At 46.2% G+C, this 17,141-nt stretch overlaps 1 long non-coding RNA gene across 1 annotated transcript; it reads right to left on the bottom strand.

Annotated features, from left to right (window-relative positions):
* Positions 1-5,338: 5,338 nt before the first annotated feature.
* LOC306903558 lies at positions 5,339-6,120 on the bottom strand. Its single transcript, XR_013787562.1, has 3 exons — positions 6,019-6,120; positions 5,565-5,598; positions 5,339-5,452 (listed from the first exon to the last, which is right to left on the bottom strand). It is a non-coding gene; the product is annotated as an uncharacterized lncRNA (long non-coding RNA).
* Between the last annotated feature and the right edge of the window lie 11,021 nt (positions 6,121-17,141).

The following is a 17,141-nucleotide window of genomic DNA, read 5'->3' as shown; positions in this document are numbered from 1 at the left end:
GACGGGTCGATTGGACTTTAGAGTCTACTTTAAAGACACAGACACACATTCGTTGCTACACAAAAACAGTTTCCACCCAAAACACACCTTTAAGGGTATCATCAAATCGCAACTCCTCAGATTCAAAAGGATCTGCTCGCAGCCTTCGTCCTTTCTTGAGGCCACGAACATCCTCTTCCGGGCCCTCAGAAACCGTGGTTACAGCAGATCGTTCCTTCGGAAAATATTAAAAACATTTGACAAGCCAAGGAATACACCGGGGATTGCATTACAAAACAGACATAAAATCATCCCACTCACGGCCCTCTACTCAAAACAATGTGTCTCACTCAATTCGGCTATCAAAGAAAATTTCTTGAAGTTCCTTGGACCTACAAAATTCCTGCAGCACCACAGACCCATTGCAGCGTACAAACGCAACGACAATCTACAGGACAGACTCGTCTGTAGCAAGCTTCGTACTCCAACCCCGTCGGGCCGAGTAGGCCGTTGCAAGTATTTCGTACAGAAACAATGGGTTATGAGCAGGTACAACAAAAAAATCTTCAAGATTTCCCGACCTCTGACACATGAAACCATTAACTGTATTTATCTAGTCTTCTGCACTAGATGTCGCAGACAATACGTGGGTCAGACGAAGAATGAACTCAGAGTCAGAGCTTATCAACATGCACATAACATTTTGCACAAGATTGATAAACGTAGACATCTGGTTCAACATTTCCTGACCCACGGTCTGCCTGCATTCAGGGTAACCGGTCTCCAGTCAAATCCAGCATGGTCTCTAAGGGAGAGACTTAGAGCCGAGAGCGTCTGGATTAAACGCCTGGACACGGTTTACCCTAGAGGCCTGAACGAGGCTTAAACAATCTTTCCCCTCACACTGCTCCTCCCATTTGGGTGTGTTATAACATTTGATGGCCACCCACACCTCATCCCTAACACCTAATGTCACTATCCCCTCGTGTATCACACCTGAGGGCACACCCTTATCCCCTTTCCTAACCCTCTCCTAACACCTAATATCAGGACCCCCTTGTGTATTACGCCTAAGACCTCACCATAACCCCACTCCTTACACCTAACATTAGTAACCCTGGGCATCTTAAACCTAAAACAAAAATAACAATGAGCCTACTTACCTTTCAAACACTTACCTCACCTCCTGGAATCCAATCCTGGTCAACACGCCATTTAAAAGACCAAGTTTTGGCCGGTCGCTGATGCATAAAGGTTGTTGGGTTGCTTCTATATACACACACACACACACACATATATGGAATATAACATAACACAACACAATTTGGTCAGCATTTACATACACAAATAAAATATTACAGGAATTGTGGGGACACTCGTGTGCGGCATCGTTTTCTCCTCTTGGCCTCGGGTGACCTTAGGTGGTCAGTAGAGGGTGGGCCAGTGCACAGCCATTTCTGGGGCCTCAGGGCCCTAGATCTTGGATTTTTTGCCCCTAACAAAGCCCGTGCCACTTTCTCTGAGCCTTTGGATAGCCCTTGGTCGAGATTAGTTTTCGTTTGTTGTACACTTTTGATTCCTATGACACAAATTAATAATACATATTCTTATCAACATGCAACATACTCATACAAGTGATATATTTTCCCCACATTTCTTAGAGGAGCACTGGGATGAAGGATACCCAATTTTATGGGAAGGAAAATGTTTACACATATACACATAATGTTTGGCGCATAGTTTACATGTTTGTTTACACATTTCTCCACAAATAGTTCGTTTTTTTCAAGAAAGCTGTCTTGAATAAATTATTTAACCTCATTTTGCGCCATATATATTTATATTGGAATTTTCCTTCGTGTTTATAACCGTTATTTTACCAATTTATTGTTCAAACGCGATCTTCGGTGGGCGTGACGTCATCCGAGGTCCATTTACACGTGGTAGAAACCGATCTATTTGTACTACTTTAAAGCTCATTTCAGCTATGCGATTCTTTACAGGACACTTAAAGGAATGTTTGAGTCGTATATTTCAACTTTTAGAAACTTTCCTTCTCCTGATAAACACTTTTAAAGATTCGTTCGTTTCTTCCGGTTTTAACGTGAGGACGTGATGACGTCATCACTGACGCAATCACGCTCAAGATCGCTCTAACTTCTTTTCTCACTCTAATACATGTTTTATCTTTTAATAATATTCTTTACTCGACCGTAAGAAACTTTACTTACCTCCCGTGATCGAGTTTTGAAGCTATTTCGTCTCGAAAGGCTTTAAAAATCCATTTAGAAATACGTGCGTTTTTTTTCAGACGCTAGGCTATATAGCGGACGCAGCTGCCAGCGTGCTCTCATTTCATGCTATTCTCTGTAGACAGCTGGTCGCAGCCATTTTCGCTCCTCCACTACTACTTCAACAATTATTGTATTCAGATTGTTATTTTGTTTGTTGTTGAATGATTGTTCAGCACACTGTTTTGATTAAGTTCAAGTCAGCCTGAAGAAGGTATTAATTGTTTACCGAAACGTCGCGATTGACTTGAACAGTTTGGCCATTTTATTCAAGTTTATTTAGTTTTATTTGGTTTAATTCATTTTCTTTTGTTCTAGTTCTGTTCAGAACGTTTAAAACTCTTTTGTGTGTATATATATCTCTTTCTAAAAAACATAAAAAGTTCTAAAACGACCAAAAAAATCTAAAAAACATTTTAAAATCCCCCCCAAAAAATACACACACAGTTCATACAACATGGAACAGTTTCGTGGGAGGTCTACACAGAGGACCACACCACGCCTTAAAATCAGACACAACAGCGTGACTCCTGATTTTACACGCTTTAATTATACACCTCAGAACACTTCAGCACGTCCCCGTGCTAGGGAGCGTGGTTTCCCATACAGGAGACCAAATAACACAGCTCCACAGGCCCGCCCTGCAAGAAATAGATACAACACAAATAACAATGGGTATCAAGACAGGGAATTTTACGGTGCCACTTTTAGGGAGGTGTCCAGGCCTGGGCCCTCCCTACATATCCCTGTTGTACAGGATGAACATTATTATGGGCTTGGAGATCCATACAGATCTCCCCATGACGATGCCCATTACGAAACAGTTGCAGGCCCATACAGGCCTCCTGTTCACATTAATAGGGATAAAAGACGTCAAAATGCTAGAATGAGGGAATCACGTCCTCACCAGGGCGATCCAGTGCGGCGCAGACAGGTCTGGCGTGAAGGTTTCTATGGGGATGCAGAGACGAGGGATAGGCTTGAGTTATCTCGGCCACAACACCCTGATCCCCAACCTAACAGACAAAATGTTAGAAACCACCGCACATACACCCCCTCCATTCAGAGACCCAGAAAGGTTTCTTTCACTTTTCATGGAGGTAGCCGAGATGACGTGGACTTTCCCCTACACGATACTTACCTCACTAACAGGAATAGGGGCCGACAGTATCGCCCCTCCTCAAACAGCAGAACGAGGAACATACCTGCAAGAGTATACAGACATAATGTCAGACAAAACACCAATGTCACACCTGTTAGGGAGAGCAGGAATAATGCAAGACAAAACCCTAATTTCACACCGGCACCACCTCAGCTCAAAACAACAATTAAATTGTTTTACGAGCTCATCCGACAGGTACACCACTTGGATAAGGTTACCACAAAAGTGCAAGACAACCAGCCAATCACGTTCCAAAGGCTCACTAACCTCCTTATAGAGACGGTGAGGCCAGCTTTTGCAAACGAGAGAGTTGCACAGCGACTACAGGGGAACGCCAAAGATTGGTCACACAACACACAATTGATTCTCGAACAGCACTACGATTCGATGATCGAAACCACAAAACAGAGCATACGTAACCAGACCAATCAAGCTGATTGGCCTGAGGCATTTGAGGTGGCTTCACATTGGGCTGACCGGAATTACAGCGGTAGGATCAGCCAAGAAACTTTTCAACAAGCCAAGGCCCTAATTACAGCAGAAAAAACTGTTACTGGCAGTAGTACGACGACACGGGTTACCCCGACAGTATCCACAGGGACAGAAACCTCTCGTACTTATGCGGCTGTCGTCATTGGCGCCTCCTCTAGTCGGGCCACCGCTTCGTCCTCCAGTCAAACACCCATACAGGCCCTGAAGCCTCTACCGTCCGATACTCCTGCTAACGCCGCTCCCTTACAACAAATAATAAATCGTAGAGACATTGAAATACAAACCTCTCCAATGTTCATTGAACAGGGTAAAGTGGCCACTCCTCCATGCAGAGGAGATTGGTCTTTTGAGGAGGAAGCTCCTCCCCAGGACCTGCCTGAGTCCCTTCAGCCCATACAGGCTGGAGCGCCTCAACCCTGCGAACAAAGGAAGAAATTACAAAAGAGCCGCCACCTAGGACCTAGAACCGAACCCTCTCTAGCGATTCCGCCACCCCAGAGCCGCCCCGAAACGCCAGAGCCGTTAATCTCTGTTTTAGAGGCCCCACCCGAGGATAACCCTACCTCACCTAACCCTCCGGCGCTAGACCAGGATGTTGGATGGGCCCCTATTCCACAAATGTCAACCCCGATTGCTCCCTCGGAGGATTCCCGACATAGCGGTATTTTCTCAGACGATTCACCGTCCCCGCTTACAGAGATCCTCCAGGAATACGACCTCCTTGAGGACCCGGTCCCACAGCAGGACAATGGAGTGGGCTTAGAGCGTGGGGAACATGGGGTCGCACTACCTGCGCTATCTCCAATAATACCGCTACTGAGGGACAACACTAATATTGAGCCCCAAATGATCAGCAGCCCACCCTCCACGGCTCCTAACATGCCATTTCGTCACACTAACACGGACAAAACGCATTGGAGTCTTACCTGTAGAAAAAGATGGCTCATCATTGGGGACTCGAACGTCTCCAGGTTCCCCGAATCTGATGACCCTGATCTCCAGATGGACAGCTACCCTGGGGCGAAGTTTTGTCACGCAATCGGCCTGTTGGAAAAGGGAACATGGGACACAACGCCAGAGAAATTAATACTCTCATTCGGTTTGAACAACCGGAGCCAGAGGTACAGTGATACGGCTATAACAGAAATCCAGAAGGCCTACAAAAAAGCGGAAGACATTTTACCAAAAACAGCTATTTTGGTCCCTCTAATCAATTTCTCGAGAGCATTGCCGCCGCCAGAGCAGGAAATGTTAGAAAGCATGAATGACTTCATCAAACAGAATCTGACCTTCATCCCTCTGCTGGCTTCCACACATTTCCAGGTGGAAACGGACGGTATCCATTGGAAACCGGCCACGGCAAGAGCTATCCAAACACATTGGCTCTCCCATTTAAACTCCTAATTCCCGTCAACCCAAATCGTGGTACACATAAGCTCGTCGTCAACTTATCAAAGTCCTTCGTGCTAACAGACGACCAAAACTCAGTCCTTAAAAAAGGCCTTTCTTATATCCCCACCCCGTCGAGCTGCAAAAAGAAGGAATTGTTAGCGGACATGCAGGCATATCACCGCAGACTTAAACTGGAGGCGTTTTTTGAGGGCAAGAAGAACAATAAAACTAAGATACCGTTTACTCACCCCTCCGGTTGGGAACCCTCGTTGTCTAGCCTACCTAAAGAAATTGAGAAGACTATTAGAGCTGACAATTTTGCGTTCAAAAAATTACATTGGGGTTTGGGGGCGACACACAATTTGACCGTTGGTGAAAAGAAAGCCCTCAGAGAGCTAGGCAACAACACTGACATAGTTATCAAACCAGCTGACAAAGGTAACGCCACAGTCATTTTAGACAGAGCGCAATACATTGCGGAAGGACTGAGACAACTTTCGGTTGCGGAACATTACCGTCCACTCGAGGGGCCCATTTACACTGACACCATCAAGGAGATAGAGGACATTCTGGAAGATATGTGTTCTAGAAAAATCATAGGCTCTAAACAAAAAGATTACCTCACGGGGGAAGGACCACCCCGGCCCAGGAGACTTTACCTGTTGCCAAAGATTCATAAGGAGCCAGAAAAGTGGAGCGTACCTTTTGAGGTCCCACCGGGCAGACCAATCGTTTCCGACTGCAACAGCGAGACATATTTCACGGCAGAGTATATAGAACACTTTCTCAATCCTCTCTCCACCAGACATCCAAGCTACCTGAAAGACACGTACGATTTTATTTCAAAAATTCGTAAACTCAAAGTCCCACAAAATTCATTTCTTTTCACGATTGACATTGACAGTCTGTACACTAACATTGACACCCCGACCGGCCTTGAAGCAGTGAAAAAATTCATGCTCAAATACCCGGATTCTCACAGACCAGACGAACATCTGTTAAAACTCCTAGAAATAAATTTGACCAAAAATGATTTTGAATTCGACTCCAAATTTTATCTTCAGGTCAAGGGTACGGCCATGGGCAAGAAGTTTGCGCCCTCGTATGCAAACATTTTCATGGCAGACTGGGAACAAACGGCTCTTTCAGCATGTGCCCTAAAACCGTTTGCTTATTTCAGGTTCTTGGATGACATCTGGGGTGTTTGGACCCACACTGAGGATGATTTTCTCGCTTTTATTGCACACCTGAATTCACATCAGGAATCCATCAGTGTAAAATACAGTTTGGACAGGTCAGAGGTCAACTTTTTAGATGTGGTCTCATACAAGGGGCCCGAGTTTCTGGAGACGGGTCGATTGGACTTTAGAGTCTACTTTAAAGACACAGACACACATTCGTTGCTACACAAAAACAGTTTCCACCCAAAACACACCTTTAAGGGTATCATCAAATCGCAACTCCTCAGATTCAAAAGGATCTGCTCGCAGCCTTCGTCCTTTCTTGAGGCCACGAACATCCTCTTCCGGGCCCTCAGAAACCGTGGTTACAGCAGATCGTTCCTTCGGAAAATATTAAAAACATTTGACAAGCCAAGGAATACACCGGGGATTGCATTACAAAACAGACATAAAATCATCCCACTCACGGCCCTCTACTCAAAACAATGTGTCTCACTCAATTCGGCTATCAAAGAAAATTTCTTGAAGTTCCTTGGACCTACAAAATTCCTGCAGCACCACAGACCCATTGCAGCGTACAAACGCAACGACAATCTACAGGACAGACTCGTCTGTAGCAAGCTTCGTACTCCAACCCCGTCGGGCCGAGTAGGCCGTTGCAAGTATTTCGTACAGAAACAATGGGTTATGAGCAGGTACAACAAAAAAATCTTCAAGATTTCCCGACCTCTGACACATGAAACCATTAACTGTATTTATCTAGTCTTCTGCACTAGATGTCGCAGACAATACGTGGGTCAGACGAAGAATGAACTCAGAGTCAGAGCTTATCAACATGCACATAACATTTTGCACAAGATTGATAAACGTAGACATCTGGTTCAACATTTCCTGACCCACGGTCTGCCTGCATTCAGGGTAACCGGTCTCCAGTCAAATCCAGCATGGTCTCTAAGGGAGAGACTTAGAGCCGAGAGCGTCTGGATTAAACGCCTGGACACGGTTTACCCTAGAGGCCTGAACGAGGCTTAAACAATCTTTCCCCTCACACTGCTCCTCCCATTTGGGTGTGTTATAACATTTGATGGCCACCCACACCTCATCCCTAACACCTAATGTCACTATCCCCTCGTGTATCACACCTGAGGGCACACCCTTATCCCCTTTCCTAACCCTCTCCTAACACCTAATATCAGGACCCCCTTGTGTATTACGCCTAAGACCTCACCATAACCCCACTCCTTACACCTAACATTAGTAACCCTGGGCATCTTAAACCTAAAACAAAAATAACAATGAGCCTACTTACCTTTCAAACACTTACCTCACCTCCTGGAATCCAATCCTGGTCAACACGCCATTTAAAAGACCAAGTTTTGGCCGGTCGCTGATGCATAAAGGTTGTTGGGTTGCTTCTATATACACACACACACACACACATATATGGAATATAACATAACACAACACAATTTGGTCAGCATTTACATACACAAATAAAATATTACAGGAATTGTGGGGACACTCGTGTGCGGCATCGTTTTCTCCTCTTGGCCTCGGGTGACCTTAGGTGGTCAGTAGAGGGTGGGCCAGTGCACAGCCATTTCTGGGGCCTCAGGGCCCTAGATCTTGGATTTTTTGCCCCTAACCATAACCCCACTCCTTACACCTAACATTAGTAACCCTGGGCATCTTAAACCTAAAACAAAAATAACAATGAGCCTACTTACCCTTCAAACACTTACCTCACCTCCTGGAATCCAATCCTGGTCAACACGCCATTTAAAAGACCAAGTTTTGGCCGGTCGCTGATGCATAAAGGTTGTTGGGTTGCTTCTATATACACACACACACACACACATATATGGAATATAACATAACACAACACAATTTGGTCAGCATTTACATACACAAATAAAATATTACAGGAATTGTGGGGACACTCGTGTGCGGCATCGTTTTCTCCTCTTGGCCTCGGGTGACCTTAGGTGGTCAGTAGAGGGTGGGCCAGTGCACAGCCATTTCTGGGGCCTCAGGGCCCTAGATCTTGGATTTTTTGCCCCTAACCCTAACCTAACCTAACCCTAACCCTAACCCTAACCCTAACCCTAACCCTAACCTAACCCTAACCCACCATTACTGCGGGCATAGAGATCCATACAGATCTCCCCGTGGTGGTGTCCGTTTGGAAACAGTTGCAGGCCCATACAGGCCTCCTGTTAACATATATGGGGATGCAGAGACTAGGGAAGGCTTTGAGTTTCCTCGGCCACAACGCCCTGACTCCCAACGTAACAGACAATACGTGGGAATCCACCGCACACACACCTCCTCCAATCAGAGACCCAGAAAGGTTTCTCCCACTTTTCACGGAGGTAGACAAGATGATGTGAACTTTCCCCCACATGACACTTACCTCACTAACAGGGACAGGGACCGACAGTACAACCCTACCTCAAATAACAGAATGAGGGACACACCTGTAGGAGAAAACAGACGCCAGGTCAAACAAAATCCTGACTACACACCGGCACCACCTCAGCTCAAAACAACAATCAAATTGTTTTATGAGCTTATCCGACTGGTACACCACAAAGGAAAGGTTACCACAAAAGTGCCAGGCAATCAGCCAAAAACATTCCAAAGACTCACTGACCTCCTTATAGAGACGGTGAGACCAGCGAGTGCAAACGAGAGTGTTGCACAGAAATTACAGGGTAACGCCTTAGATTGGTCACGCAACACACAGCTGATACTCGAACAGCACTACGATTCGGCGATTGCAACTACAAAACAAAGCATAAACGACCAGACCAACCAAGCTGATTGGCCTGAGGCATATGAGGTGGCTTCACGTTGGGCTGACAGAAACTACAGGGGTATGATGAATTTGAAAACTATGATGCAGACAGAGGCCCTAATTAAACCCAAAAATGTACCCCTGCCTACTCACGCTGCTGCGGCCGCCGGCGCCTCCTCTAATCGAACCGCCGCTTCACCCTCCGGCCCAGCCGCCATACAGGCTCTAACGCCATTGCCGCCCATTACCCCTGTTAACTCGGCTTCTGAAAAACACATAATGAATCAAAGACACATTGAAATACAAACTTCTCCTATGCTCACCGAACAGGGTAAATTGGCCACTCCTCCATGCAGAGGAGATTGGTCTTTTGAGAAGGAACTTCCTCCCCCGGGCCTGCCGGAGGCCCTTCGGCCCATACAGGCTGGAACGCCTCAACCCTCAGAGCAAAGGAAGATAAAAGCTCAGCTGTCAGTCCCTCTGCTTCAGGTAGAAAAGCCAAAGGTCATTCACGGCCGTTTCCCCTTTACACAACACGCTCCACGATCGCCTCTGAGGCAGAAACGTAGAGCCCTGGGTGTCGTTAATAAGCGCCGTTACACAAGGTATCCAAGGGGCCCGAACGAGTTTTGAACCTATTTCCTCTCACATTGCTCTTCAAATTCGTGTGCCTAAGCCTACACACACTTGGAATGGCCACCCACACTTCAACCTAACACCTAACATCAGTATCCCCTCATGTATTACACGTGAGGGCACATCCCTACCTCAAACCTAACACCTAATATTAGTAACCCTGTGCATGTTACACATGAGACCACACCCTAATCCTAGCCCTTTTCCTAACACCTACCGTCAGTAACCCTGGGCATGTCACACCTGAGTGCACACAACCCTAATGCAAGAGAGCCCTATAGCATCTACCCCACTTACCTGTTCACCTGCTCCTGACAGCCATCTGCAGTGCACGCTGGACGTTGATGGACTTCTTTCACACGGCCCATGGTGCTTGACCCCTGTAACAAATATTAAAACAAACATAAATTACAATTTTTCCACGTATCTCTAAAAACCTTTACCTCGTTTTCGGGAATCCAATCCTGGTCTACACGCCTCTAACATATAAAGGTTCGGGTGGTTACTGAGGCACGAAGGTGGTTGGGAGGTGTATACACACATATACACACACATACATGGATATAATATACACAAACATTTTACAACTCTAATTGGTCACGGGAATTGCAGGGACATTTGGGTGCAGCGTCGTTTCCTCTTCTGGACCTTGGGTGACCGTTGGTGGTCAGTAGTACGTGGGCCAGTGCACAGCCATTTTTGGGGCCTTAGGGCCCTAGATCTTGGATTTCTTTTCCCCTAACCAAGCCCGTGCCACTACCTCTGAGCCTTTGGATAGCCCTTGGTCTGGATTGGTCTTCGGTTGTTGTGCCCATTTGACCCCTATTACCCAAATTATTACAACAATACATGTTATCATGAACACACTCCGTACTACACATGTTGGGGAAAAGGGAAATAATTTAATAACAATTTTACATACACACAAAAGGTGGGTAGGTCAATGGATTAAACATGTCCATTTACACATGCCCTTGATAAATAGTTCGATTTTTTCGGAAAAACGATCCTTATGAAAGGAGTTAACCTCATTTTAAGCCATATATTTTTATATTGGAATTTTCCTTCGTGTTTATAACCGTTATTTTACCAATTTATTGTTCAAACGCGATCTTCGGTGGGCGTGACGTCATCCGAGGTCCATTTACACGTGGTAGAAACCGATCTATTTGTACTGCTTTAAAGCTCATTTCAGCTATGTGATTCTTTACAGGACACTTAAGGGAATGTTTGAGTCGTATATTTCAACTTTTGGAAACTTTCCTTATCTTTATAAACACTTTTAAGGATTCGTTCGTTTCTTCCGGTTTAAACGTGAGGACGTGATGACGTCATCACTGACGCAATCACGCTCAAGATCGCTTAAACTACTTTTTCACTCTAATACATGTTTTATCTTTTAATAATATTCTTTACTCGACCGTAAGAAACTTTACTTACCTCCCGTGATCGAGTTTTGAAGCTATTTCGTCTCGAAAGGCTTGAAATAAAACATTTAGAAAAACGGGTCTTTTTTCAGACGCTAGGCTATATAGCGGACGCACGTTCCAGCGTGCTCTCATTCACGCTCTTCTCTGAAGACAAAGGGTCGCAGCCATTTCGCTCCTCCACTATAAAAACTAATATTGTATTTATCTGCTTGTTTTGACCATAAAGACATGGCTTACAAACACTTATTTATCTAGTTCAAGTCAGCCTGAAGAAGGTAATAATTGTTTACCGAAACGTCGCGATTGACTTGAACAGTTTGGCCATTTAATTCTATTTCATTTACTTTTGTTCCAGTTCTGTTCAGAACAAAAGAAACCGAGTTTGGTGTGTATATATATTCTTTATTAACATAAAAGTTCCAAAACAACAAAAAAATCTAAAAATATCAAAAATACAAAAAAATACAAACATATTCTACACAAAATGGAGATGTTTCATTGTGGGTCTGGGCAGAGGACCACACCACATTTAAAAATCAGACACAACAGCGTGGCTCCTGATTTCAGACGCTTTAAATATATACCTCAGAACAATTCAGCACGTCCCCGTACCAAGGAGCAGGGTTTCCCATACAGGAGACCAAGAGATACAGCTCCACAGTCCCGTCCTGTAATAAATTATAACACAAATAGCATGAGGTATCAAGACAGGGAATTTTACGGTGTCACTTTCAGGGAGACGTCCAGGCCTGGACCCTCCCAACATACCCCTGATTGGCAGGGCAGACATTACTGCGGGCATAGAGATCCATACAGATCTCCCCGTGGTGGTGTCCGTTTGGAAACAGTTGCAGGCCCATACAGGCCTCCTGTTAACATATATGGGGATGCAGAGACTAGGGAAGGCTTTGAGTTTCCTCGGCCACAACGCCCTGACTCCCAACGTAACAGACAATACGTGGGAATCCACCGCACACACACCTCCTCCAATCAGAGACCCAGAAAGGTTTCTCCCACTTTTCACGGAGGTAGACAAGATGATGTGAACTTTCCCCCACATGACACTTACCTCACTAACAGGGACAGGGACCGACAGTACAACCCTACCTCAAATAACAGAATGAGGGACACACCTGTAGGAGAAAACAGACGCCAGGTCAAACAAAATCCTGACTACACACCGGCACCACCTCAGCTCAAAACAACAATCAAATTGTTTTATGAGCTTATCCGACTGGTACACCACAAAGGAAAGGTTACCACAAAAGTGCCAGGCAATCAGCCAAAAACATTCCAAAGACTCACTGACCTCCTTATAGAGACGGTGAGACCAGCGAGTGCAAACGAGAGTGTTGCACAGAAATTACAGGGTAACGCCTTAGATTGGTCACGCAACACACAGCTGATACTCGAACAGCACTACGATTCGGCGATTGCAACTACAAAACAAAGCATAAACGACCAGACCAACCAAGCTGATTGGCCTGAGGCATATGAGGTGGCTTCACGTTGGGCTGACAGAAACTACAGGGGTATGATGAATTTGAAAACTATGATGCAGACAGAGGCCCTAATTAAACCCAAAAATGTACCCCTGCCTACTCACGCTGCTGCGGCCGCCGGCGCCTCCTCTAATCGAACCGCCGCTTCACCCTCCGGCCCAGCCGCCATACAGGCTCTAACGCCATTGCCGCCCATTACCCCTGTTAACTCGGCTTCTGAAAAACACATAATGAATCAAAGACACATTGAAATACAAACTTCTCCTATGCTCACCGAACAGGGTAAATTGGCCACTCCTCCATGCAGAGGAGATTGGTCTTTTGAGAAGGAACTTCCTCCCCCGGGCCTGCCGGAGGCCCTTCGGCCCATACAGGCTGGAACGCCTCAACCCTCAGAGCAAAGGAAGATAAAAGCTCAGCTGTCAGTCCCTCTGCTTCAGGTAGAAAAGCCAAAGGTCATTCACGGCCGTTTCCCCTTTACACAACACGCTCCACGATCGCCTCTGAGGCAGAAACGTAGAGCCCTGGGTGTCGTTAATAAGCGCCGTTACACAAGGTATCCAAGGGGCCCGAACGAGTTTTGAACCTATTTCCTCTCACATTGCTCTTCAAATTCGTGTGCCTAAGCCTACACACACTTGGAATGGCCACCCACACTTCAACCTAACACCTAACATCAGTATCCCCTCATGTATTACACGTGAGGGCACATCCCTACCTCAAACCTAACACCTAATATTAGTAACCCTGTGCATGTTACACATGAGACCACACCCTAATCCTAGCCCTTTTCCTAACACCTACCGTCAGTAACCCTGGGCATGTCACACCTGAGTGCACACAACCCTAATGCAAGAGAGCCCTATAGCATCTACCCCACTTACCTGTTCACCTGCTCCTGACAGCCATCTGCAGTGCACGCTGGACGTTGATGGACTTCTTTCACACGGCCCATGGTGCTTGACCCCTGTAACAAATATTAAAACAAACATAAATTACAATTTTTCCACGTATCTCTAAAAACCTTTACCTCGTTTTCGGGAATCCAATCCTGGTCTACACGCCTCTAACATATAAAGGTTCGGGTGGTTACTGAGGCACGAAGGTGGTTGGGAGGTGTATACACACATATACACACACATACATGGATATAATATACACAAACATTTTACAACTCTAATTGGTCACGGGAATTGCAGGGACATTTGGGTGCAGCGTCGTTTCCTCTTCTGGACCTTGGGTGACCGTTGGTGGTCAGTAGTACGTGGGCCAGTGCACAGCCATTTTTGGGGCCTTAGGGCCCTAGATCTTGGATTTCTTTTCCCCTAACCTAACCCTAACCCTAACCCAACCTAACCCTACCTAACCCTAACCCTAACCTAACCTAGATCTTGGATTTTTTGCCCCTAACCCTAACCCTCCTCTCACTTGGGTGTGTTATAACATTTGATGGCCACCCACACCTCATCCCTAGCACCTAATGTCACTATCCCCTCGTTTATTACACCTGAGGGTACAACCCCGTCCTCTTCCTAAACCTAATATCAGGACCCCCTCGGGTATTACACCTAAGACCTCACCCTAACCCCAATCCTTTCACCTAACATCAGGAACCCTATACGTACTACACCTAAAACAAAAATTACAATGATCGTACTTACCTTTTAAAACACTTACCTCATCCTCCTGGAATCCAGTCCTGGTCAACACGCCACTTAACAGGCAAAGGTTTGGCCAGTTACTGACACTTATAGGTGGTTGGGATGCCTATACACACTATATATACACACACATATATGGAAAATAACATAGCCCAATTTAGTCAGCATCTACATACATAAACCAAATACTCACACAAATTATGGGGATATTTGGGTACGGCATCGTTTTCTCTTCTTGGCCTTGGGTGACCTTGGGTGTTCAGTAGAAAGTGGGCCAGTGCACAACCATTTCTGGGGCCTCAGGGCCCTAGATCTTGGATTTTTTGCCCCTAACCTAACCTTGAGGCAAGCAGGGATGCAGGTCGAAGAAAGATATCCCTATCCGAATCAAATTCTAAACCTAAGGTCAGGAAACTTAGATTACCAAAACCTTATACCAGGAGACAGGACCAGACGGCAAATAACCAAAGGACCATTGGGAACATGAGGTTTAAAACTCAAGGTTACGGTAGTAGCTATCAGATATCAGGGAGGACTCGGCGAGGCGGACCAGGGATCAGAGAGTTGTCTCTGGAAAAAGGGAAAGGGGAGGGCTTAAAAACTATACTACAAACACTTGAAGGACGGCCGGTTTTGGTCAATGGGGAGAAATAACTATGCAAGCAACACCGCGGTAGTCAGGGGTCCTGCGACACTCAAAAAAACATGCGTCGGCCCGTGCCTTTTCTTCAGCTTCCTACACCAATCTACAGGCAATGCACCATGAGGGTTGCTGTCGTATTTCGTATTCCCTAACCCTTCACAAGCCATCCAGCGATGTTCCGTTCACATCAGAACACAGAAGGTAATCATAGAGACCTGCCACCAACCTGTGATGTTTGCACACCCAATGCCTAAACACTGCAGATCCCACGCACACAAAGCCACGTGGTCGATGACACAACAGCGAGGAACGGCTCGCCCAGAGAAGGGGTTTTGTGGAAAACGACAAGCCTGTCCCACTGCAACACTTCAAAAGCCAGTCAAGCATCAACACCTGTTCCAGACATCTAGTGTCATTACAAAGGAACACAACATGCTCCTCTGCGGGTAAAGGTGAGAGGACATTCATAGTACCCAGCAAAAACGAAGGCTTTTTGTGGCAACCAGTGGTTACCAAAAAACACACCCGCCCATCCCAAGCATCGCTTCTATGAAGCCCACATCACACACCCACACTGGAATCGCCTTCAATTTAGCTTCATTTAAGCAGCCACCACCGCTCACAAGTGATGTTAAAAACCACCTTTCAACCCCACCACCTCCCTTTCACGAAGTCCAACCTTGCTGCGTCTGACAAGCAACATCCTCTAGTTTGTTCCTGTTACCCCACAACGCCATGGTTTACAGCTTTCCAGGAACAAAGGGGGGTAATGCTAAAGTGATGCCTGCAACACACCGTGCGCCAGACACAATGAAAACACAGCCACTAACACACAAAGTGGCCCACTGCCCGGTATGCAGCGACAGAACACATCAGAAGATGTTTAGTTTGATGCCAGCTCCAACCAGCAAACTTCAAACTACACAGCCTCACTACGACGCAAAGCAGCCACCTCCCGATGGTAGGACATCAAGAAAGATTGTGTGTGACCTGTGCCCAGGTCAACAAGGGGCAAATAGGAATTTTTCTATCCCATTCCAGTTCACCAAGCAGGTAGAGTACCGCCCGGCAGCCCACGAAACAGACCACTGCAAAACAGCACACCTCCACATGTTCGCCAGGTTCAGACTGCCATCGATACCCAGCTCAGGCAGAAACGCCCACTCCAGGACAGAGATCAGCCACAGAGGTTTGGAAACCAACGAGCATACAAGCCTGACTCCATTCCCTGAACCAGTCTCAGTCTGTCGAGTGTAAAGAACCAACTGAACAACGAGCAGTACGCTGGAGAAGTAAGTGTCTGTTAACGTGAAAACTGGGACGGGAACAGCCCGTTTGGATCCAACCGTGTCACACCCCACACGGCTCACAAGTACTTAAAATGAAAATCACTGGAGCGCGACACCTGCTTTTGCCCAGCAATCACTACAGGTGTGGTGATGGTGCATGCTGCATCCGGCAAGATTCACTAGAGGAAAGTGATTTGAGTGACAAGATTTGGTAGCATAACTCGGCCCAACTACATGAGGCAACCTCCCATCTGTTGTCCAAGAAACTTCTGCCACACTGGACTGGACTTCCTGTGATTGTAGACAGGTGCTTCCCCATCATGCATAGTCAAGATGAGCAGGGGCAGAAAGGACCAATCATCCGACGTGTCCATCGCCACCAGTTTAAAGACACTCGATATCTGGGCAAGAAACAAACTAATGTCAACCGAGCAGAAGCAAACTTTCTCATCACAACCAAAACTGTGAAGAGGGGGGAGGGTTCTAGTCAACAGCAGTCCCTGTGACACAGCACTACAGGCAGTTGGCTTGGAGGCCATCCCACCCGCTGTTTCATCCAGAACCGCCGCTGTGCATCTCTGCGGAGACGGGAAACAGCTGAAGTTTACACTTTAACTTCATCTTCCGAAAGGGGGGTATGTAGGGAATGGATCATTGAGAGGAATGCCATAACCCCACCCCAACTC

This window comes from Barbatula barbatula (assembly GCF_947034865.1).
Source record: "Barbatula barbatula genome assembly, chromosome: 14".
Lineage (NCBI taxonomy): Eukaryota > Metazoa > Chordata > Actinopteri > Cypriniformes > Nemacheilidae > Barbatula > Barbatula barbatula.
The sequence above is the reverse complement of the archived record's forward strand: the minus strand, read 5'-3'. Positions and strand labels throughout refer to the sequence as shown.